This window comes from Onychomys torridus, chromosome 1, assembly GCF_903995425.1.
Source record: "Onychomys torridus chromosome 1, mOncTor1.1, whole genome shotgun sequence".
NCBI lineage: Eukaryota > Metazoa > Chordata > Mammalia > Rodentia > Cricetidae > Onychomys > Onychomys torridus.
In genome coordinates, this window is record NC_050443.1 from 135881220 (window position 1) to 135904577 (window position 23358).

At 44.0% G+C, this 23358-nt stretch overlaps 1 protein-coding gene across 1 annotated transcript in view; it reads right to left on the reverse strand.

Annotated features, from left to right (window-relative positions):
* Gcnt1 (glucosaminyl (N-acetyl) transferase 1) overlaps window positions 1-16633 on the reverse strand; it is a 32931-nt gene extending 16298 nt beyond the window's left edge. Inside the window, exon 1 of the mRNA XM_036202338.1 lies at window positions 16566-16633. The gene's annotated coding sequence lies outside the window, so the exon portion shown is untranslated. The remainder of the gene's footprint in view (window positions 1-16565) is intronic.
* Window positions 16634-23358: the final 6725 nt, after the last annotated feature.

Consider the following 23358-nt stretch of genomic DNA (forward strand, 5'->3'; position numbering starts at 1 on the left):
CATGTGTTGCTCTTGCAGAGGATGAAAGTTCAATTCCCAGTACCCCCATGATAGCTCACAACTAGTTGTAACTTCAATTCCAGAGGATTCAACCTTCTGGACTCTATGAGCACCAAGCACCCACATGACGCACAGATATGCAGGCAAATACTCATATACATAAAATAAAATAAATCTTTAAAATCACCTTGTATTTATCAACTGGTCATCTGCTTGCTCTAACAAAATTAGGACTACATGAAGTTGGGCACAGTGGTGTACTTCTGTATAATCCTGGCACTTGGCAGGCAGAGATCCTACCTACATAAGATCCTGTCTCAAAAAACAAAGACAGAACAAACAGCAGGGGAAAAAAAGAAAGACAGAAAGTGAACGACAAAGGAGAGAGAAAAGAAAGGGAGAGAAAAAACCTGGGCCAACGAGATGGCTCAGCAGGTAAAAGGGCTTGCTGTGGGAGCCTGAGGACATGAGTTCAGTACCCAGATCCCAGGTGGTAGAAGGATCAAACTGACTCTAAAAGCTGTCCTCTGACCTCCACACACCACATGGGCACCTATCCCCACAGACATGCAGCATACATATAGCCACGCATGCACATACAATAATAGCAAAAAAATTAAATAAAAAAGCCGGGCGGTGGTGGCGCACGCCTTTAATCCCAGCACTCGGGAGGCAGAGCCAGGCGGATCTCTGTGAGTTCGAGGCCAGCCTGGTGTCCAGAGTGAGATCTAGTACACCCTCCAAAGCTACACAGAGAAACTGTCCCGAAAAACAAAATAAATAAATAAATAAAAAGATGCTGAGTGGAAAATGCAAACCATCTACTCCCCCTGCTGCTCCTACAGCCCAGGAGTCTTCTGTCTTCTACAGGATTCACAGAAATTCAGGTGGACTCCACAGCTCCACAAGGTAAAATTTCAGATATGCACGCTTTTGTAATCATGCCTTTGTTATTTTCTGTTTTGTTTGGTGAAAAAAAGGTCTCATTATGTAGCTCAGATTAACCTCAAACTTGCTGTCCTTCTGCCTAACCTACTGACTAAGCAGGTTTTACATTTTCTTGTTATGTGTCTGTCTCTGTCCCTCACAACCCCCCAAAACAAAACAAACAAGACAAAACAAAACAAAACAACAACAACAAAAACACAACTAACTCTTGATCCAGACTTCTCTGTAAACAGCATATGCAGATCAGAGGTGAGAGACAGCTGGTGTTGGCCTGGATGGGTCTGTCTCAAACCTGGAGGAGTTCTAATATGATACCAAAAGAGAACAGCTGTGGAGAGTTCACTGGCATCAGCGTTCTTGCAGAGGCCCCCTCATCCCAGGGTGACTTCCCTTGGGGCCCAGCAAGTGTGGACACTACAGTAGAGGATGGCCATAGCCCAGGACCAGGGGAAATTAGAGGCAGGATTTTCCTTATCAATTCAAGGAGGATTTCAATATTTAATATAATGACATTATATTGTGCTTCCCACAGCAAAAGCCCCTTTGCTCCAACCCTAGCTTTATTCCTCCATCACTAATAACTTTTACCAAACTTCTCTTTCAAGTTAAAATTTTGTGCTAGAAATATACATGCCTTTAGCCACAGGAATTTCTTACATTTCACACATTCCCTTGAAAGTCAAAGGAAGCCCATAACTGCACTTAAGTACCAAAAAGCCATCACATTAGAAGCTAGAAAAAGAAGCGAGAAACAAAATGTGTTCGATCAACAGAGTGGAATAATATTCAGCCTTAAAAAAAAAAAAAAATCCCAACATACACTGTAACATCAATGACCCTGAAGGCACTATGTTAACTGAAATACAAAGACATAAAAAAGAGATTCTCTAAGATTCCAGTTACACAAGGTACTAGAGTAGCCAAACTCAGTGTAGACAAACACCTGTCTGTCTATCTACCATCTGTCTACCTACCTAGCTACCTCTCTGCAATGCTGGGGCTCAAACCCAGGGCTGCCAGGGCTCATGCAAGGGCCATACACTGAACTACATCCAGTCCCAAAGCATATTACTCAAAAGCATCTTTTAAAATGACTTTTACATAGACAGTGAAGGAAATTATCAGCAGAGTACAGGTAGGTAGAAGGCCAGGTTATTCAAAGGGAGAAAAAGGATAGTTCTATTTCCGTGGTATAAAAACTTTAGAGATGGGCTGGGGTTGAAGCTGAGTTATAGAGGGCTTACCTAGCAGGTACAAGACCCTGGGTTCAATTCCATGCACCCACAGAAAAGAAAAGAAGAGGAAAGAAAAAGAGGAAAGGGAAGGGAAGGGAAGGGAAGGGAAGAGAAGGGAAGAGGAGAGGAGAAGAGAAGAGAAGAGATGAGAAGAGAAGTTCAGACTCGTTCAGAACAAAGATTTCAGAGTCACTGCCTCAAAAGTTGCCATGCTTCCTCAGCCAAGCTGGTTTAATATTACCCACGAGGTGCTGAAGTGTGAGTAACAGGAGAAGTCCTGCTGGTTCAGGCACCCGCAGGGCTGGTTCACAGAGATGGACTTCGACAGTCCCAGCAGAACCACATCCACTCACATCCACTGGGAAAATGGTTTTTAAAAGAAATCTTCAACCTCATTATGATCACAGGCAAAAAAAAGAAGAGAGAGAGAGAGAGAGAGAGAGAGAGAGAGAGAGAGAGAGAGAGAGAGAGAGAGAGAGAGAGAAGGAGCTCCCTGCCCACTTCCCCGCCCAAGCATGCCAGTGTGAGCTCTGCACTTACTGTCCTTCCCTGAGTGGGCAGTCTGTTCTTTTAGAAGACTGGCTGTGGCAGCAGAGTTTGATGGAAACAGAGTTTCAGATTGAAGTTATTTTCAAGTTCAGCTTGTAGGCTACCGGTTTTTTTTTTTTTTTTTCAATGAGACCAGACGACAGCCAAGAGCGGCCCTTCAGCAGAGATTTCGGCTGCTTTTCTGCCCTGAAGTGGAAACTGAGCCAGAAGAAACTTGAGCCCATCCTGTTTGCCACATGACAGGCCCAGGGCCCTGAACCCACTACAAATGCTCCCATCACCTCCTCAGTCCCAGAAATTCAAACACGATTTGCATTTCAGAGGCTGCCCCCAAGTTCTCTACCTTTGGTTTGGTAAAGGTGATTATTGACATTTTCATTCCAAATGATGAGGTCCAAAGCTACCTATTAGCAATGACAAGTGTTCTTTTGCCTGCTTTCCCCTAGCACATTCAGAAACCAAGCTCAACATCTTCCACGTGGTCCCCTCCCGTGAATCATGTGAGTGGTGCATCCCTGAAGCCCACCATTCACTATTAGAATCCACTGGGCCAAAAAAGGTAAGGACAAGCAGAAATGGATATAAATTATTGTAACTGTAATTCTTGCTTAATATATGTAATTTTACTAGGTTAAAATTAAAACCTTCCTTTAGTTTAGAAAGAAAAGGGGAAGTGGTGAGGGAATGTCTTTTTGTATGCTGTGAAAAAAAATGTTGCTCTGATTGGTTGATAAATAAAGCTGTTTGGCCAATGGTGAGGCAGAATAGGGTTAGGCAGGACATTCTAACTAGAGAGGAGGAAGTTGAAAGGCAGAACAGAGAGGATGCTGCCAGTCTCCACCATGAAAAGCAAGATGTAAAGGCACTAGAAAACCATGAGCCATGTGGCAACGTATAGATTTATAAAAATGGGTTAATTTAAGATGTAAGATCTAGCTAGTGAGAAGCCTGAGCCAATAGGCCATACATACAGTTTGTAATTAATATAAGCCTCTGTGTATTCATTTGGGTCTGAGCGTCTACGGGACTGTGAGGATGGGGGAGTCGGGTGGGCACAGGAAAGCTTCAGCTACAAATTAACTATGCCAATTCTTAACAGGCAGTAGAAGTAAAATAGTAAATAGTAAATATATAAATAAATTAATAGATAGATAGATAGATAGATAGATAGATAGATAGATTTACTGAATAAGAAGACCACACATTCAAATATACCCACCCCTTCCCCAAAATGTAGGGCAGCCTCTTTGATGCTTTTCTGTTAACTGAATCTGCCTCCAGACAAGGAAACTCAAGTTCGTTACTGAGACAGTCCAAGTTACAGTGGGTGAGGGAGCAGAGCAGGAATTCAAAGCACCCACTGTTGGCTTCTACAGAAGGAGCATTTACAAAGAAATCCCAAACCACAGACCTCGTTTGGGGTAGAGTTCTCATCCTGTTTGGGGATTATCCTAATGGTTCTGAACTTTGGTTAGAAAGAGCTGGATTTGATGAGAGTGCCCAATTCCTGGGTGCTAGCTGGCCTTAGCAGATTCATGATGGCCAGGGCTGGGAAGGATGTCTGTGTCTTGGGCCTACTGGGTCATGGTGAGAGCCAGTTACATTTCAAGTTTTAAGTACTATGCCTTAAAAAAAAGTACTATGCCTAAGAAATCCATGAAACAAAAATGACTGTTCTGCAAGCCCCAAGGACAGACAGTTCCTGAAATGCTGGAGCCTATTGTTTATGGGAGATAACAAGTCACATGGTTTCCATTACCCTAAACAAGTTTGTTTGACCCATATGTACTGGATGTGCTGATCACATGTCGGGAGGAGGTTCACAGGCTGGAGGTACTTCAGGATGTATGCTTGCCCCTGACTGGACCCAATGGGAAATGCAATAAATTATCAGTTTTCCTTCTGAAAGCCGCTACAAACTGTGATTCTGAGCCATTTCCCAGGAACCTGAATGGACTTGGACAGAGCTCATCCACCTGGTCAGTACTTAATTAAAGCTTGCTTCAAATTTGGCTTCAAACTGTGGTAGTGGTCTTATTCTCAATCAGTGGGATTAATACCATGTGTCAGGGAAATGGGGATGGTGTAAGTTTAAATAAAGTCACTTACTTCTCACATTGAGGAGCTTTGAATTTGATGTGCATCTAAGAACTGATAAAGGTGTGTCCAGGACTATGGCTTTGTTTGCTTCTTTTTTCTTCTCCCACTCCCGACATTGAGTTTCTCTGTGTAGCCCTAGAACTCTTCTGTAGACCAGGCTGGACTTGAACTCAGACATCCATCTGCCTCTGCCTCTGGAGTGCTGGGATAAAAGGCGTGGGCCACCACCATTTAGAGGACTGGTTCTATTAATACTGAACAAGTGCTTCACACTCATACATTCTTGTTTAATTCCCATCACCACCCTCCAGGCAGCTACTTTTCTTCTCATGGACTAGTCAGAGTAAAAAGGAAATCAAGGCTTCAACTATTTTACATGTGGTCGTCCGCTCTGGTTTCGTTATTACCCTCAAAGTAGATATTTTTGCTCTCATGGAATAGAGTAAAAGGAAACTAAGTCCAGCTGCTTTACATGTGGTCAATCTGCTCTGGTTGGCAGGCGTCAGTGATGAGAAAGGGCCAACATTCTGGGGACAGAGAGACCAGAACACAGGCTTTTCTTATAGACAAGCACCATACAGTAGGCAGTCACTAACAGCTCCTGGTCTGTCCCCTGGGTCTTTACCAACCCCACTCCCTCAGTCTTCTTGCAAGTTGGATATCATAAACTCTCCTATAAAGTATGCCAGCCCAAAGGCCTCAGGGACCTCTTCATGACCTGGGCTCTGCATTTGACCAAATGCTTCAAAATAACTAGGAAACCTCACCCACCATGTTCACTTGATTTCAGTTACTTTTAGATACAGCTGTTAAATTTAAAACCATCTCCAAAGCCAAGCATACATCCCAATGTAGTGACATCAAAATAAGGTTTCTGAGAAGAAATATTTAGGTTGTATTCCAGTACGTTCATTTTAAAAAAGTATCCAAGTAAATATATCAAATGTATACAATGAGAAAAATGTGGGAAGCACATACCCAAAATTATTCAAGGGGAACCTTTTGTTTCTTTTGGAGGAGGGGGGATGTTTATTCTAATTTTTGTTTGAATTTTAATTTCAGCAATTTTTTTAAAAAAAAATCACAAACTGACAAAGTAGTGTACACCTTTGATCCCAGCACTTAGGAGGCAGGGGCAAGAGGATCTCTGTGAGTTCAAGACCAGCCTGGTCAACATAGTAAGTCCCAGGATAGCCACAACTACACAGAAACTATCTCAAAAAACAATAAAAAGTTATAAACTGAGTTTTAAAAGGCATCCATCAAGCCAGCATGGATGGGGAAGGACTGCATGAGTCCCCACTCCAAGCCGAGGAGCTACTGGCCATTGATGATGGCTAGAGAACAGTCTAGTGGGTTGAGGTATTCTAGTGGTCCTATACCTATGAGCATTTGGGTAGCAGCAATTTTGGACTCAGTGGAGAGGGAGAGGCCAATGAAGTTGGAAAAGGGACATGGAAGGAAATCTGGGAGGTACTGGAGGTAAGGAGTTGGAAATGGATATGATAAAAATATGTTGTATACATGTGAAATTCTCAAAGAAGAAATGTTTAAATTTTTAAAAAGGCATCAATGCTCTAACGTAAGTTCTAGTCCAAATATTCACAAAGCATTATGATCATTTCTCAAAGACAAATTCACAGTGTATCATTTCATATCCTCCAGGGTCACTCCTTTTGGAGGGTTACAGGGCAAATGCACTGAGCCACCCCCAGCCCTGGGTTTTCTCTTCTCCACGGCTTTTCATACACAGCTGTGAAAATTGCAGACTTTATTTGTTCAGGCTAAATGGCAGTGGGCACTATCTTCTGCCCCTTTCAGTTCCTGGATGTCAAGGATCCTTATTGTTTTTGCCACAACTTGTGTCTTAGGGATGAATATTAAGAGTATTTCCAAATTATGTTGTTATGAACATTCGCTATGAATATATTAATATATTCCTAGCTTTGTTTTCTTTGAAAGGATTTCTTTGGAATTCCCAGGAGCAGTATTCCTACACCAGTATTTAGAAATCTCTGTACTCCTTGAACACCCTCCATATGAACCATAATAGTTACAGAGTACCATTTCATCTCTGAAATTACTTTAATTATGTATAACATATGCATATACTTTATGACTTTTGTCAATATTTCAACTGGAATGTGGCACATCACCAAGGGGTTTCTCTTGTAGTCCTCACTACCAACTACTGCTTGAATACTTTCTCTTGAGTTTGCTCACCAATGAGAAATAACGATGACCTCTATAGCCAGCCAGATCCAGCATGAACCTTGGAAAGCACCATTTAACAACTGAAAGCTCCAGAGAACCCTTCGGGACTCTACACTACAATGTCTTCTTTCAGAAAATTTCATCATATTTCTTTCAGAGGTCCATTAAAACAGAAAAGTGTATATTTTCAATGGGATATGAGGTTACAATACATGTTGTAATATTAGCCTCTTTCACTTAAAAAAAATTTTAAATGATTTAGTTGGTAAAATGATCATATATTGAACTTGGGAGTTTTTAAGAATAAGTGAACCAAACCAGGTGTGGTAGGTGTACACACACATACAACCCCAACACTCAAGAGGTAGAGGCAATAGGACCACTGCAAGTTCAAGGCCAGGCTGGTCTACAAGACCCTGCCTCAAACACAGCCCATCCCCTTCCAAGAAACAAAGAAGAGTAAGTGGGGCTGGAAAGAAGACGTGTTAAATGCAAAGCACTGGCTGCTCTTCCAGAGGATCCAAGCTTGATTCCTAGCACCCACATGGCAGCTCAAACTCTTGTCCTAGGGGATCCAATGCCTTCTCCTGGCCTCCTTGGGTACCAAGTATGCACATGCTGCATAGACACATATGCAGGCACACACAAATACAAATAAAAATATGTTTAGAGTTAACCAGTCTATAACATGCTTATACTGTATTTAACACACTGTGAACTCTATTGTTATTTACATTTCCCTCATATCTAACCTTTGTTAAATCTGTTTGTTTAGTTTTGAGATTCTAACTATGTAAAGCAGGCTAGCCTCAAATTCCCAACCTGCAGAGGAGAGAGGAGGGCAGGCATGGTAAGGAGTGTCCTCTACCACTCTCTATCTTACTGCCTGCGACAAGGTCTCTTGGTGATATTGAAGCTCACCAGTTTAGCCAGAATAAGTGCCCTTAACCACTGACTGAACTCTCCGGGGCCCGTGGGTTTCTGTTGCTGTTGCTTGTTTGTTCTGGGGGGAGGGCAGGCGGTATCTATCTATCTATCTATCTATCTATCTACCAATCTATCTACCCACTATCTAATCTATCTACCTACTATCTACCTATCTACCATCTATCTATCTATCTACCTAGTATCTACCTACCTACTATCTATCTATCTATCTATCTATCTATCTATCTATCTATCTATCTATCTATCTATCTATGAGTTAGGGTATATCTATCTATCTATCTATCTACCTACCTAGTATCTACCTACCTACTATCTATCTATCTACCTAGTATCTACCTACTATCTATCTATCTATCTATCTATCTATCTATCTATCTATCTATCTCTGAGTTAGGGTATCTCTGTGTAGCACTGGCTGTCCTGGAACTCACTCTGTAGACCAGGCTGTCCTCAAACTTACAGACATATGCCTACCTCTGCCTCCGAAGTGCTGGGATTAAAGGCCTGCACCACCACTGCCCAGCAATGTTTTGTTTTGTTTTGTTTTGTTTTGTTTTTTAATCCTACATTTTTGGCTATAGTTTGTATTTTCAAGGAGCTTAGAAATTTGTCGTTCCATTCTATATAATTTGTTTCAGATATATTTCATCAGGAGGTCCTGGGTTTGATCCCTAATGCTGCATAAAAGCACACAAAGGGGTTGGGGATTTAGCTCAGTGGTAGAGTGCTTGCCTAGCAAACACAAGGCCCTGGGTTTGGCCTTCAGCTCTAACAAAAAAAAAAAAAAAAAAGGCTCGAGCGCGCGCGCGCACGCGTGCGCGCGCACACACACACACACACACACACACACACACACACACACACACACAAGTTGTAAGACTGTAGAGTATAGGCTTTCATCTAGAAGCTGTGGTATGTGGGGACTAAGAGCCTCATGAGTTTTCAGGAGGCCACACAGTAGCTACAGGAAGGCTTCCTGAGCCATACCAAAGGCTCTATTAATCAGAGAAAGGAGTCAGGCTTCGCCTCCACTGGTGGATTGTCTTATTTAATAGCATAACAAATTGAAGTTCAGGGCTCCAACTTTTCAAAGGTTAGACACACATACCAACAACAGTTCTACCTTCATCTCCCAAGGACAAAACAAGCAAACAAACCCAGTAAGCCCAAGACAGTGCCCTAGGCACATTCCTATGTCCAGTGGCTGATTCCAGAAAATTCTTCACTACCTGACTCCAGCCGAATCCTGCAGTTGACCTTTCACAGAAGGCTTGGTCAGAATACACAATGATATAGCATTGACCTGAGACTTGCTTTTCAGTACTCACCTTCACCTTTTCTCACACAGCTGCCCAGAGAGCCAGAGGCCTCACCACAAGTTCACAAAAACAACCAAAATGCCTTAGGCTGATCCTCAACAATAGCATGTGACCATGACGTGACAAAAGCAGTGGCCTCGTTACCAGGTGTTTAGATCATTATAGTACTGCTGCATGTTTCAATGGAAAATTTTATTTTACTTTTGGGCAGTGCTAGGAATCACACCCAGGGTCTTCCACACACTAGGCAAGCATTCCATTGAGCTACATCCCCACCTCATAAATACACTCTGATTGACAAAAAAAAAAATTGTACTTATGGGTACAATGAGATACATGTGAGGTTTTATACTCAAATCCGTGGAGAAACTAGACACTGTATCCATCTACACAATTTGAGTATTAGATGTGTAAATGTTGGCATGTGTGGAAGGTGCACAGACATGTACCTGCACGTGGAGACCAGAGGTCAACATCAGATATCTTCCAGTCACTCCCCAGCTTGTCTTCTGCACCTCAAGTATGCAGACTCTGTCCAGCAATCTCCTTGGATCCACTAATTGCTCCCCACCCCCAAGACTGAGATTGCAAGCCGGAGGCACCAAACTGGTGGGATACTTTGGTCAGTAAACTTCTTGCTCAGCAAGCATGAAGACCTGACTTCCACCCCCAGAATCCATGCTAAGAAAAAGAACAAGAGGAGAAGGAGGAGGAGGAGGATGCTAACTAAGCACAGAGGCACACACTTGTAATCTTAGCACTGATAAGAAAGACAGGCAGAACTCAGGCACTCTGGACAGCTAGCCTAGCCAAATCTAACCTAGCCTTACCATCAATCCATGTCTCAAAAATTTAATCAAGTGTAATGCTTCTGAGGGATGACACTCAAGGTTGTCCTTTGGCAACCTTGGCAAAATTGGTAAGACCAAGACCCATAATGAGGTGTCAATGACATTAGTCACCCAAGCACAAAGGAAAGGCAGGAAGCAGAGCTCAATGTAGGGCACAGACTCTGCTCCCATGGCCACCAAAGCAGCTCAAGAAGTTCTAGTCAGAGACCTCTACTCAGGGGGAGTCAGAATTCTTCACTTCAGGCCAGGTCAGTGAGAGGCAGAGCTGAGTTTCTAAAAGGGGTTTTTAATAGGAAGTCTCACCCAGGAGTTAACAGAAAAACAAAAGGAGTTCTTCAGCAGAGAACACAGTACATCCAGATGGGCTGTGGGCTTCTTAGGGGAGAGAGAGCGGGGCTTCCTAGTCTTTACAGTAGCTATATACAAGTAGGCATCTGAAGTAACCAAACGGTTGCTAAGGAAGAATTCAAGTGGTTCTGAAACATCAGGTAGGTCTATAAAAGACCGAGTAAAATCCTAGGTCACCAGGATTGCAGAGGAAGCTAAGATGTTTGTTGACATTGTAAAAAAAAAGCCCATGAGCCATCCACAAAGTTTCCATGGGGCCAGGCTACAGCCAAGGTCCGGAAAGGTGTGAGGCCACTCTGGAGCTCACGCACATTCCTCATAAGATGCCCACCCCCCATATTCCCACTGGCTCACCAAAACAGACTTAGGTGGGACCCTTCAGTTTATCACCACTGCCCTCTGTGATGAACAGACTTGCTGTTCATATCTTCCCAGGAAAAGGACTCAACGGTTTTCACAAACCCAATCATGAACCTTGGCACCAGTAAATACTCCAACAGGACTATAGTTCTCGAAGTGTGCTTGTCTTTCACATGGGTCCAATCCCTAGCACAGCCAAATTAAACATACTTTTTTGTAAAAACCTTTTAAAGAAACCACACTAGTTAAAGAAATGTTCTACTTCAGAAACAAATAAACTCAGCTAATAATCTTGTTCCTTCCTTTCAAGAAAAGTAAAATGAAGCATCTTCGTGCCTCCTCTCTCTCCTATCACAGACTAACCCTGCCCCGCTGTCCTTATCATCCCTGGAATTCGGGCCCACCCTCTATTTTCCCCAAACTGTGTTCGTCTCTTATCTTTCTGATGTTTCCAGGTACAACTAAACCAATGCAGTGTCTCTCCACTCAATTCTAACCAAAAAAGAAAAAACAAACACAAACCAAACCAGAAACCATAGACCCCAGGCTTTCTCCTACCCTGCGTGTGTACTAGTTCCTTATGAACAGCAGCCTTAGCTGGCCTCTCTTCTCCAACAGGGAATGGTCAACAGTTGCAGGGACAGGCCTTTTCTCTCTTTTCTCTGTCCTCTCTTTCAAGGCTTTCCTATGCAGTGAGTGCAGGCATTTCCATCCCAGATCTTTTTAGCTGCCAGCTCCTCAGCTCTCTCTCTCACAGGCAAAACATCTCCAAAAGGGAATTACCTCCCTCCCCCACCCGGTACCAACCTCATCCCACCCACCCACCCAGTGTCTCTTCCAACACCATAAATGCTTTCCCTATCCCATCCCACTCAGTTGTTCATGCCAGAAACTTCTGAGTCATCCTTGCTACCACCCTGTCAGCAGTATTAGTGAACCACCACTATCATTCTGATGTGAACTACAAACTCAGCTATCAGTTTTTACCCAGCACACCATCCCTGGGTGACTGCAGGGACCTGGGGAGGCACTGTTTGCTAACACCCACTCTCTGCTCCTGGGTGGCTGCACATGCTTGCACAGGCTGTGCCCCATGACTGGCTGAGGAACTGAAGACTTTGGTGCTACCCTCCCTGGGAGTAAAAAGCAGTCTTCTCACACTGGTACCCTGTAAGGCACCGTGAGTACCAGCCGTACCCACTCCTCACACCGCTCTCTGCACAGCTGCAGCATAATCATATGAAAACCACCGAGGAGCCCCTTTCTGATTTCAAACCCATGAAGTCCTGCAAATGGCCCCAAGGCCACATTTTTCTCTTGAGCACAACACTTTTCTGCTAGAACTCCATCCCCTAACTTACCTGGTTGCTTCCTAGTCACTTTTGGGGAGTATGTTGTATATCAAATACAACTTATATTGAAGGAAACCGTCCAGGCCTTCCCCAAACCATTGGAACGGCTTTTGGGCAACAAACAATCCCATGTGCTTTTCTGAAGCACCACTTAAGATCAGGATATCTTGTGTGACTGCGTGCTTGTCTGTCTCTCTAGCCAACAGACTAAAGGATGCATTAAGTGCAGAGACAAAATACAGAGATATGCCGGGCAGTGGTGGTGCATGCCTTTAATCCCAGCACTTGGGAGGCAGATCCAGGCGGATCTCTGTGAGTTCGAGGCCAGCCTGGGCTACCAAGTGAGCTCCAGGAAAAGGTGCAAAGCTACACAGGGAAACCCTGTCTCGAAAAAACAAACAAACAAACAAAAACAAAAAACAAAAAAATACAGAGACATTCATCCCATCGTGGTCACAGCTGCTCCCCCACCCCCACCCCGCAGAGCCAACAATGCCTGGTTCAGTGAAGAACCTGAGTGAAGAAGTAGCCCAGGTACCCAGGACCCCGAGGAATGATGGCTACCACTCTAACAAAAGAAAAACTAATCATGGGAGGGGTCTTGAGAATTTCTTAATTGGAAGTAAAAGTACAGATCAACATCTCAGAAACCCCACGTGGGGCTGGACAAAGCCCAGTGGAGGAGTGCCAGCCTAGGTGGGGCAAGGCCCTGGGTTTGATCCCACCTGGCACACAGAGGAAAAAAAAATAGAAAACTCCAGGGTTTGGGGGTGGGAGCATTTCACTTGGGTGGGGTCGCCATCCTCCTTTTAGCTATGGACATAGAGCTTTAACAGAGCCAGCTTCCCAGGTGCATGGCCTACGAATCCATTCCACGGGGCCCCTGGCATGCTGGCTTCATACTGTTCCCACCAGGCTAACACTCTTACATTTTAAACAAACAAACAGACAAAAAAAAAAAACCCAAAAAACAAAACAAAACAAAACAAAAACAAAAAAACCTCACAAATTATGTAGCCGTTCCTGAGTTTTACAAATTACTTTTATTTCTGAAGGGGCCAATTACAAGCAACTCGTGGTTAAAAATGCACCTTTCATAGCCAGGGCTACACTTCCACCTCCCTGAACTTCCGTAAGGCCTAATAAAGGGGTCACATTTTCTTCCTATATCAGTCACTGCATGTGTTTTATGGCACTCTTTTTCATTAACTTTGGTTTCTTAGACTACAGAAGTGTACTGCAGAATGCTGTTAGCTAAAGACTGAATCTCTTTTACCATGTGGGACCCCAGGACTGAACTCAGGCAGTCAGGCTTGGCAGCAGGCATCTCAACCTGCTGAGCCATCTGACTGGCTTTATTTACATGGAGTCTCAGCATTATTATTTTTGGTTAGGTTTTGCTGTTTGCTTGCTGAGGGAGGGGCTCTATGTAGGCCAGGGTAGCCTTGAACCATTAATCCTTCCATTCCAGCCTCTTGAGTGCTAGGGATAAAAGCATGCATGGAAAATTCTTGACACTACAGACTATCAACTTTTCCTAATAAATATGCATGGTCAATCCATGTTTCATTAACTTAAAGAAGCTGAAAGAAACATGGAGTATACTAAAAAAAGGGAAAAAAAACAAAATCAGTTAATATTCCTCTTTTAAAGATATATTTATTTTTTAATATGTATGTGCTCATGAATGCAGGTAACCAAAGATGCCTCAGGAGGGCCTCAGACCCCTGGAGCTGGCATTACAATCAATTGTGAGCCTTCCAACATGGGTTCTAGAAACTAAATTCTGGTTCTCTATAAGAGCAGCAAGTGCTCTTAACCACTGAGCCATCCTCTCTATAGCCACTAGTATTCCTTCTCTAGTTATAAGTTTCTAATCCCAAACTTTATGAAGTTTTACAATGGTATGAATACCTGAAATTTCTGTAGCAATAAAATTTCTGTGGCACACAAGCCATTCACAGGGAATAGTAACTCTTGGAGTTTAGTAATAAAAAATGTCTTAAAACTCAAGGCAATTTAATAGGAAGTACTTAAACAATAGTTCATTGACACATAGAATATTTCACTCGCAGGACTACTTTCATTCTCAATTGGGGTGACTTTGCTCCCCTGGGAAATCCTTGACAATGTCTGGAGCCATATGAGATTATTGTCACTGGCGTAGGAGAGGGGCTTCTGTCATCTGGTGGGTACAAGAATGCTGGTAAAGGTCCTATAAAGTACAGAACGATCCCCTGCCACAGAAAACATCTGGCCAAGGGCTAGGGCTAAAGCTCAGATTGCAAGAGTACAGGAATAAAGCTCTGGGTTTGGTACCCAGAACCACATAAGGGTACTTGGTGGAGCTCACCTATAATTTTAGCTCCTGGGAAGGAGGTACGGAAGGATTAGAAATTGAAGGTCATTCTCTGTCCACTTCATAGTAAGTTGCAAGCTACACAGACCCTATCACAAAATGAAATCTATCTGGCCAAAAATGTCAACAGTGCTATAAACACATATGACATTTGTCTCTGAAGGTAACCTGACAGCATAAACTGTACCTAGTCAAAGCTAAGAATACAGACTCCACAAGAACATACCACACCTGATTTACAATAGTCACCTGGGAACACCCTTTTCAGCAGAGTTGGGTATTTGACATCCTGACCTAGAACTGTGAGTACATTTCCTCATTAAGAAAGATGAATTAATAAAAACGACAGGGACCCTTGCCCCATAAACGACTACATTACTTAGCGCAGCTTAAATACTACATACTTCACAGCTAGGCATGCTGCACGTGTCTGAAATCCCAGCACTCAGGATGATCCAGACTTTGAGGCCAGCCTGAGCTATGTACAGTAAGACCCTGTCCAAACAAACAAACAACCAGAAAACAGCATCTGGAATTTAGGAAAGTCAGTTTCCAACAGTACTGTTTTCCACTGTCTAATTTCCTAATTGGCTCTTTCTAAGAAAGCAAGGTTTTCCCAAAATACCATCTTTAAAGCCTGAAAAAGGAAGGAAGGAAGGAAGGAAGGAAGGAAGGAAGGAAGGGAAGAAGGGAGGGGAAAGTTGAGATACCTGTAGTGTTCCACCCTTCCAGAACTGAAACCTGCTCTCAATCCTCCTGCATCAGCACCGCCCCCCAACAAGCTACTAACAGGTAATTTACGCTGATCTTAAAAAAAAAAAAAAAAAAAAAAAAAAAAAAAAAAATTACCCCTCCTCCTCTTCCCTTCTAGAAGACAAACCTGCCTTTCAGGACAGCTCTAAATGGGGGCAGCAGACCAGAGGAAAAAAAACATATTGCTCCCCCACTACTCACCAAATTCAGGTCACAGCCCCACCCACCCGCCTTCTCAAGTCAACGCACCAGTGCTCAGTCTGAACCCTGTATCTCCTCCTAATTTGCCTCTAGTTCCATTATTTGTAACAAAACAACTTTCTTCTGAGGTGAAAAGGTAAGTCAAAGAATGCACACCAATCTGACAGTTTTTGCAGAGTCAAGTTCGGATCTACTGAACGACTCTTCTATGGTGGAACTGGGAAGAGGCTTAACAGTCACGTGACGGGGCGGGGGGCACACTTTTTATTCAGCATTGAAAGAACTGAGACTGGGAGCAGCTGTGAGCATGGGGTGAGTTTCTTAAGTTTCAGGCGTGGTGGCGCACGTTTTTAACTTTGTAAGCAGAGGCAGGCAAATCTCTCTGTTTTGTTCAAAGCCACCCCCCAAAAAAGTAAAGCAGAAAGCCTAGTAACCCCCCAAAAAACAAACAAACAAAACAAAACAAAGAAACTAAGGGAGTACGTATCTAAGAAGAATTACCTGTTTTCTTAACAGACCCGCAGCCCCGAAGAACAAAGGCAAGAGGAAGGACGGCTACTGCTTGGACCCCAGGCATTCTCTGCCTCAGCGCCAGCTTCTCGGTCGTGCTCTAACAGGGGTCGGAACGCCTCTTCGCTGGGCTGTGGTTTTACGAAGTTTAAGTCCTTGGCGCCTAAGCCACCACTGTAACCGTTCGCCTCTTACCTTCCTCTTACTTTCCATGCCCGCAGCCAACCCCGATTTCTAAGTCCCCACTCTTTACACTGGTCCGGGAAAAAGAGGCCAGAAAGTGACTTCCAGATGCCACAGTGTAGCGGCGGCGTCCCACCGAAGGACCGGAAAGAGGGTGGGAAGAGGACGCCCGCTCCTGCTCCATCCTGGCCCGGGGCTCCCGGATCGAGCGCCTTCTCACCCGGTATCAGCACCACTCCCTCCCGGGTGGAGCTCGTCCCGCCCGCCCACGTAGATCCGGCTTGATGCTATCCAGATCTGCCCAGCTACACGGCCACTAGTCCGGCTTAGGTTACCTGGATTCTGTGCCTGCTGGGCGCACGAAACTCCGCTGAACCGGCTCACAACACGGATCCTGGCGCGCTCAGCCCGCTGCGCTCCAGACCTCGGGGCCAGCGCCACGCCCTAGGACCCGCCCTCGAGACCACGCCTCCGTGCCCACCCTTGAGACCACGCCCCTGGTCCCCGCATCGCCCACCTGCGGTCCCCAATCGAGGTGAGGGCGCCCTCTGGTCGCTGCAGTGGTCCTGGAAGATGTTAGGATCCAAACTTCCTTACTTCCTAGGATTTCTTAGTTCACTGGGCCAAGTAGGACCAGGTACCTGAATGAAAACTTTTAAGAACTTTTATGCCTTCTTCCTCTGAGGCAGGAAATGTGCCAACTGTGTCTGATTTTAAAAATGAATAAAAAGTTCAAATGCCAAAGCGTTTGTTTATAGCACATGAAGTTTAGAGATGCCCATACCTTACCGTTTTCTAGAAGAAACCTTGAAGCACATTTTGCACAAGAAACATAGACGGACATGTTTATGCCACCATAATGTCAGAATTTATTGAATAGCCAATAAATTCACAAGCAAGGTCAGTTTTTTGGATGCAACTTGCCAAGTAATCCTGATTTTACTTGAGAGCTAGCTCTTCTTTTTCCACACTTTGATTAGTAGTATTAACTCTCACGTCACACATTATACTTTATACAATAAATAGCACACAAATACTCAATTTACAGACACTGAGAGTTTGCAAGCCGGTGGGCCATAGGTGGGACCTTGTTTCCAGTCAGCATGCCTGGTGTCCCTCAAGGATAGGTAGTCATTATCCATGGGAGTCTGGAGAGCAAGGCTGGGTTGGCTTGGAAGCACCAATCTGCACAGGTCATCCTCTTGGGCTGTACACCGGAAGAGGTTACACATCCTGAGGTATGCCTTCTTACAAAGTCACACGAGTTTAATTGACACCCACAGTGGCTACTGAGTGAGGCAACAGCACACCAGTTCATGCCCACTCCAGCCCCATGTGTCCTTTCTGCTAAGCCTGGCCTTTCCTCTTCTACGCTGGGGGCTGGTTCCTGGAGGATTGTTTTGTTTGCTCTATCCCTGCACCCTGCACCACTCTCTTCCTGGAGCCTTACTGGGATAAAGCAACACCAGCCCTGGCCACCTGCAGAAACAATGACCTAGGTTCTCATAATACCGTCCTTGATCTTAAGGAAAGTCAATCTTGCCCTTTTTCCTAAGAGATTCCCCGTCCAGTGACGGTCTTACGACCTCTCGCTTTAATCGTATGAGAAAGAGTAATGTCATAATGCATTATTTAAAAGTTTAGTTCTATTATTATTTTACATGTATGGATGTTTTGCTGGCATATATATATATATATACACACACACACACACAGTGTCCTCTGAAGCCTGAAGAGGGCATCGATGCTCTCAAATTGGAGCTACAGCTGGTTGTGAGTCACCATGTGGGTGGTAGGAATTGAACTGAGATCCTCTGGAAGAGCAGCCACCTTTCCAGTTCCTATTGTAATGCACTGTGTTTAGGTCTAGAACAGAGAGCGGGCATAAGCTCTTTCTAATCTAAGGTTTATGGTTTTCTTTTCTTTCTTTCTTTTTTTTTTTTTTTTAAGATTTATTTATTTATCATGTATACAATGTTCTGCCTGCATGTATGCCTGCAGGCCAGAAGAGGGCACCAGATCTCATTACAGATGATTGTGAGCCACCCTGTGGTTGCTGGGGATTGAACTCAGAACCTCTGGAAGAACAGCCAGTGCTCTTCACAGCTGAGTCATCTCTCCAGCCCCAAGGTTTATGTTTTTGTCATGGAAACAAAAGTATGACAAGTACCTTCTACAATGTACTTAGTTTGTATTTTGTTTCAACTAGATAAAAAGCAACTGCAATTTCTTTTCTCCAACTATCCCTAAATCCACTTGTCCCTTCACTAGGGGCAAAGCAATATTTGTAAAGTCCTTTGGTAAAGTCATTGTAAAAGTAAGTACACCAAGAAGCCTCAGAATGCGTTATGGAGTGTCATGATGTGAGACTAAGACTGTCACTTGTTTTCACGAGGATAAACTGTTTCCTCCATCCTCCCTGAACTGATTTGCTCTTCCTAGGTTTACCTCAAGTAGTTTAAGTTTGTTTTGAACCATCAATGTCTAGAAGAAACATACTTTTTCTTTCTTCCTTTTCCATTTGTTTCGTTTTCTGTTTGTTTGGGTACTGTAATGGAAACCAGGGACTTACAGGAAATGCTTTGATCACTGAGCTACATCACCAGCCTCTGACCATCTATCTAACTTTAATGTGTATTGCCTGCTTTTAGAATAAGTCTTATGTGAGGCTGCAGAGTACTTGCTGCTCTTGCAGATGGTTCAGAGTTGGTTTCTAGTACCCACATGAAAGCTCAGAATCACCCGAAACTCCATTTTCAGGGGATCTAGTACCCTCTTCTGACCTCCATGGGCACCAGACAAACATGATGTACATAGACACATGCAGGTAAATACTCATACATATAAAATAAAAAAAATGAATCATTAAAGACAAAAAAAAGAAAGAGGGAGTCTTATTTTCCAATTGGATATAGTACACCATGCATGTAATCATTTGCATTTAAATGCTGCTGTAACTCATATTGCATCAGACTCTGCAAGTGTTTCAGGACTGTAGTATTGGGATGCATGAATCAGGACCTGGTCAGAAAAGAGAAATCAAAGCAGTGTCTTTTCAGAGAATTTAAGGAATCGCTGGAAAAGACAGGGGCAGTTGGAAAGGGACAAGGGAGGGACTGCTGAGACAGAGGGACTTAACTGCAGGCAGTAGCTACCATTCAGCTAGGGACAGGGAAACCCTGGGTGACTGGGAGTCAGATTCCTGGGGAGGGAGTGGGCCCACACTGGGGCCTTATTTCTGAAGGTCAGCCCTGGGGCTGGATACAGAAGATAGATTAAATCCCAGAGATCAGGGACAGCCCCTGTAGCCAGGAAGACACATGACCTACTGACACCAGGAAGAACAGGCAAATAAGATGGATCACATTCCTCTTTGCTCCTCCAGCCTTCCGTCTCCTCCAGCAGTGCTACCGGCAAAACCTTCCAGAAAATGTGGTTTACTGAGTCCAGCCCTAGGACATAGTGTAGAAGGGTCAGCTTCCAGACCATTTCAATAAGCATCACAAGCCAACTCACTATCACAAACTCCAGCTGTCCTAATATTGGTGTGAAGGGTGTCTAATAGACAAAACTGTTATACTACACACAGTGTCAGTGGATATATTTGTAAATGATTGAAACAATACTTTAAAATATACATATTAATTTTATGTGTATAAATGTTTTGCCTGTAGTCTGTGTGCCATGTGAGTATCCAATGCCCACAGAGACCAGAAGAGGTCATCAGATCACCCAGGGACTGGAGTTACAAACAGTTGTGAGCACCCATGTGGGTGCTGGGAATCAAACAGAGGCCCTCTGGTGTTGTGTGATAAAACTTCTCCTAGAGAGATGCAACACACACATCTACTCACTCTAGATAGGGAGCCCATTCTAGACTAAAATACGAATACCACCAAAGTCCAACTTGGTGAACTATGAGTTTTATTGGGTTTACTTACAGGAATATGGGTGAAGGGTTACTTACAGGAGCAGAAATGACTCAAAGGCAGCTGCATCACCAAAGCCACCCCAGCATGGGTGACAGCTCACAGAAGCTGGGCCCCTGGAGCACACTGCACAGCCTGCAGGCAGCTCAACATCGGAAGAGTGTCCTTTCCAGGCAGCTGGTCTGGTTTAAAGAGTCTTCTTTGGCAGCTTAGCTTCCTTTGTTTGAGAGGACCGCTCAGCTTTTATTGCTTACTCTGGCAGGCAAGGGCTTGGTGAATCTGGTCAGTTTCAGGGACTTCCTGAAGCAGTTTTGGGTCGTTTACCTTCCTGCTTAAGGAGGTTCCCTGCAGGATGGAATATTTCAGTCTTAGCAGAAACGATTGCACAGCAAATGGATGAACAGACTGTGCTCTTAACTGATGAGCCATCTCTCAGCCCCAGGCAATAGCTTTTATAAATATCACAAGAGAACTGTAGTATATGTTGTTGGGAATATTATTTTAAAGTATGATACTTTTGTTTATGTTGCATTTGTTTAACTCTGGGAAGCTGTGTTACTGTGCCTATCTAAAACACCTGATGGTCTAATAAAGAGTGAATGGTCAATAGTGAAGCAGGAGAAAGGATAGGTGGGGCTGCCAGGCAGAGAGGACAAATAGAAGGAAAAATCTGGGAGGAGAGGAAAGAAGTACCCAGAGAAGGAGGAGGACACCAGGGGCCAGCCACCCAGCTACACAGCAAGCCACAGAATAAGAAATAATGAAAGATAAAAAGAGAAATTGAGAAAGGTAAAAGCTGGAGGCAAAAGCTAGATGGAATAATTTAAGTAAAGCTGGCTAGCAACAAGCCAAACTAAGGATAGATGTTTATAATTAAGAATAAGCCTCCATGTGTGATTTATTTGGGAGCTGGGTGGAGGGCCCCCCAAAGAGCAAAAACAAACAACAATATGTAATGCCCTCAAATAAGAGGATATCCTCAGTGAGCTATATCAGAGACACAGGTAGATATATTTGACTCTTTCCTCCATGTCATAGTTTATTAAAAGGATATAAATTCAACAACCTAAGTCAATTTCATTGGCTTTAATTCTCTACTTATTCATTCTTGATTTTACTTGGTGTCCATGACCATCAGCAATCACAACTTCTTTTATTCAAACTTAATTACTGATGTTACTAATGCTGTGTGTATGGAGAGGTATCTCCTCCTGTACTCCCTTCAGTTCTAACTTGTGATCCAGAAGAATTCACAGCAGGATACAAGCAGGGCAAACAAGTAACCAAGGCTTACCTCAGCGGGGGAGAAAGCAAGTACATCCTCCAGAGCAAAGGGGAAGGGCAGATGGAACAGAGTACAATTGCAAAGGGCTGGCTGGCATCTGGACCTGTGACTCCTGGTCAACTGTACCTCCTCCCCTAGCCTAGCCTTGGGGCATCCTGCAGTGGTTTCCTTCCTGGAAGAAGCAAAGGCTTTTTAAGAAGCTGCCCTTACCCATTATTCAGTCTGTTTTAATTATATGTATTAAATGCAAGAATGTGTTTGAATGTGTAACTTCCCATAAAGTGGGGCTGGGGGATAGGGGTGGGGTGTTCCTTGATGACTCCAGCCTATCAAGACCAAAACTAGCTTTTGGTTTTTTCTTGAGGCCTGCTTGTAGCTAGAGTTTTCCTGCCTGGCCCAGTCAAGACAAATCTCTCTTACCCGCCAGTCCCACAGTCGCTCAGACCCAACCAAGAAAGCACACAGAAACTTATATAGCTTATAAACTGTATGGCCGTGGCAGGCTGCTTGTTATCTACCTTTTCTATCTTAAATTAACCCATTTCTGTTAATCTATACTTTGCCACATGGCGTGTGGCTTACCAGTGTCTTTACATGTTGCTTCTCATGGCGGCGGCTGGCGGTGTCTCTCTCCAGCCTTCTACTTCCCAGAATCCTCTTCTCTCTTGTCCCGCCTATACTTCCTGCCTGGCCACTGGCCAATCAGAATTTTATTTACACAGAGCGATAACCACAGCACTTCCCCTTTTCTTTTTTTTTTAAGGAAGGTTTTAACTTTTATATAGTACAATTACATATAACAAAACAATTATCTAGCAAGAATTACAGTTACAATATTAAAGTGTGGCTTACCAGTGTCTTTACATGTTGCTTCTCATGGCGGCGGCTGGCGGTGTCTCTCTCCAGCCTTCTACTTCCCAGAATCCTCTTCTCTCTTGTCCCGCCTATACTTCCTGCCTGGCCACTGGCCAATCAGAATTTTATTTACACAGAGCGATAACCACAGCACCTGCTCCTTCCTCTTTTCGGGTCAGCTTGACTAGCTCATAACCAGCTGCAAGCCCTAATATTTACCTTCCTCAGCATTCCCAGCTTTGCCGTTCTAACATTCCTAACATTCATTTTAAACTCAGCATTCGTTTTGGGGTTTTATTGCTGTTTTGTTGTTTTACAAGATCACACAGTTGTGTGTGGCTAAGGCATCAGAGAGGCTGTGTTGAAGGAGGAGGCAGAGAGCTGGTAGAGAGGTAAGGAGATTTTTCTGCAGAGGATTGTTTAAGTTTTGCAAACCAGGGCACAGGCACTGGGTTATCAAGTCCATGCAGACCCAGTGGCAGCAATTTTTGCATGCCGGCCTGGGTAGGCCACTCAGGAGAAACCATGCTTTAACTAGAGTCCAGGGGTGAACAGAGTGCATTGGCTGTGGCGGTTTCCCTGGATAAAACTCACAAGTGACCAGGTGGTGTCAGTGTGCTCACTATGTCTACCTTGGGGTACTCCATTTACATCTGGTGTGATTGAGAAGCTTGTCTGTCTGAGGCTTCTGATATGAATGGACATATTCTCGTGTGTAATTATTTATCAGCACAGATAAATTATTCATCAGCTTGAGGCTCTTGGTGTGCAGGCAGATGGCAGTTGGGTACTTGGATAAACAAGATATAGTCATTCTACCTTAGCATTTATGGTCACAGTGGGATAACTTAGGTCAAAATTGTTGCTGTGTAAAGTAACTCAAGGCTCTGCACAAGCTGACAGCCATTGCTCCAGAGCATCTTAGAGCTTCCCTGGTATGCTCTCCTCAGGAGCATTGCCGAACGTGACCCATCCCTGCCTTCCTGAAAGGAGTGAAGATTACAGAAATCACCTCAGGCAGAGATTTGCTGGTCCTCAAGTGACTTAGGTAAGAACCAT